The sequence below is a fragment of the Durio zibethinus genome, unplaced genomic scaffold (assembly GCF_047325235.1).
Source record: "Durio zibethinus cultivar Kanyao isolate XHJ-2024 unplaced genomic scaffold, ASM4732523v1 HiC_scaffold_394, whole genome shotgun sequence".
Lineage (NCBI taxonomy): Eukaryota > Viridiplantae > Streptophyta > Magnoliopsida > Malvales > Malvaceae > Durio > Durio zibethinus.
The window spans coordinates 660,001-662,500 of record NW_028323017.1 but is presented as its reverse complement, the minus strand read 5'-3'; positions in this window follow the sequence as shown (position 1 = coordinate 662,500).

The window sequence follows — 2,500 nt, the reverse complement described above, 5'->3', positions numbered from 1 at the left end:
ACCTCTGAGAATTCACACCCCCTTAAAGAGCATTTGAGATTTTACAGGTTTGCTACCAGTAGCCGTTAAAGTGTCTGAAATGGGGACACTTTTTTCAAACGGTCACAAAATCTTCTCTACTTCGAGTTTTTAGCTGAATTTTTTTGTGCATGCCAACAAAAATAGAAGGATCATGCCTACAAAATTTGGGGCCAAAAATCCTTATAAAAAAATTTTAAAAAATCCCGAACCGCAAAAAGTTTCGAAAATCATGAAAAATAGAAAACGAGTCATCTTCCAACGAAACTTCACGTGAAGGCTTAGGGGACCATTGTATGAATTTACAAGCCATAAAAATGGCATTGGCACGGCAGAAATTTGAAGATGTGCCTAAACCCACCAGGGCCCAGCGTGTGCCGATGGTGCTCGAGGCAACCGCCCGCACCAGGGCCCAGCGTGTGCCGATGGTGCTCGAGGCAAGCGCCCGCACCAGGGCCCAGCGTGTGCCGACGGTGGTCGAGGCAACCGCCCGCACCAGGGCCGATAGTGTGCCAATGGTGCTCGAGGCAACCTGTCGCACCAGGGCCCAGCGTGTGCCGATGGTGATCGAGGCAACCTGCCGCACCAGGGCCCAGCGTGTGCCGATGCTGGTCGAGGCAAGCGCCCGCACCAGCGCCCAGCGTGTGCCGATGGCGCTCGAGGCAACCGACCGCACCAGGGCCCAGCGTGTGCCGATGGTGCTCGAGGCAACCTGCCGCACCAGGGCCCAGCGTGTGCCGATGGCGCTCGAGGCAAGCTCCCGCACCAGGGCCCAGCGTGTGCCGATGGTGCTCGAGGCAACCTGCCGCACCAGGGCCCAGCGTGTGCGGATGGTGCTCGAGGCAAGCGCCCGCACCAGGGCCCAGCGTGTGCCGATGGTGGTCGAGGCAACCGCCCGCACCAGGGCCCAGCGTGTGCCGATGGTGGTCGAGGCAACCTGCCGCACCAGGGCCCAGCGTGTGCCGATGGTGCTCGAGGCAACCGACCGCACCAGGGCCGAGCGTGTGCCGATGGTGGTCGAGGCAAGCGCCCGCACCAGGGCCCAGCGTGTGCCGATGGTGGTCGAGGCAACCTGCCGCACCAGGGCCCAGCGTGTGCCGATGGTGCTCGAGGCAACCGACCGCACCAGGGCCGAGCGTGTGCCGATGGTGCTCGAGGCAAGCGCCCGCACCAGGGCCCAGCGTGTGCCGATGGTGGTCGAGGCAACCTGCCGCACCAGGGCCCAGCGTGTGCCGATGGTGGTCGAGGCAAGCGCCCGCACCGGGGCCCAGCGTGTGCCGATGGTGGTCGAGGCAACCGCCCGCACCGGGGCCCAGCGTGTGCCGATGGTGGTCGAGGCAACCGCCCGCACCAGGGCCCAGCGTGTGCCGATGGTGGTCGAGGCAACCTGCCGCACCAGGGCCCAGCGTGTGCCGATGGTGCTCGAGGCAACCGACCGCACCAGGGCGGAGCGTGTGCCGATGGTGGTCGAGGCAACCGCCCGCACCAGGGCCCAGCGTGTGCCGATGGTGGTCGAGGCTGCCGATGGTGGTCGAGGCAACCTGCCGCACCAGGGCCCAGCGTGTGCCGATGGTGGTCGAGGCAACCGACCGCACCAGGGCCGAGCGTGTGCCGATGGTGCTCGAGGCAAGCTGCCGCACCAGGGCCCAGCGTGTGCCGATGGTGGTCGAGGCAACCGCCCGCACCAGGGCCCAGCGTTTGCCGATGGTGCTCGAGGCAACCTGCCGCACCAGGGCGGAGCGTGTGCCGATGGTGGTCGAGGCAAGCGCCCGCACCAGGGCCCAGCGTGTGCCGATGGTGGTCGAGGCAACCGACCGCACCAGGGCCCAGCGTGTGCCGATGGTGCTCGAGGCAACCTGCCGCACCAGGGCCCAGCGTGTGCCGATGGTGGTCGAGGCAAGCGCCCGCACCAGGGCCCAGCGTGTGCCGATGGTGGTCGAGGCAAGCGCCCGCACCAGGGCCCAGCGTGTGCCGATGGTGCTCGAGGCAACCGACCGCACCAGGGCCGAGCGTGTGCCGATGGTGGTCGAGGCAAGCGCCCGTACCAGGGCCCAGCGTGTGCCGATGGTGATCGAGGCAAGCGCCCGCACCAGGGCCCAGCGTGTGCCGATGGCAGTGCCCAGCGTGTGCCGATGGTGGTCGAGGCAAGCGCCCGCACCAGGGCCCAGCTTTTGCCGATGGTGATCGAGGCAACCGGCCGCTCGAGGGCGCAGCGTGTGCCGATGGTTATCGGGGCAACCGGCCGCACCAGGGCCCAGGGTCTGCCGATGGTGCTCGAGGCAACCGCCCGCACCAAGGCTCAGCATGTGCCGCTGGTGATCGAGGCAACAACCCACACCAGGGCCCAGCTTGTGCCGATGGCGGTCGAGGCAAGTGCCCGTACCGAAGGGCAGCCTATGCCGATGATGGTCGATGCATGTGCCATCACCATGCGTCATCATGTGCCATTGATGGTCGAGGCCTTGGCCGAAGTTCGATTTTG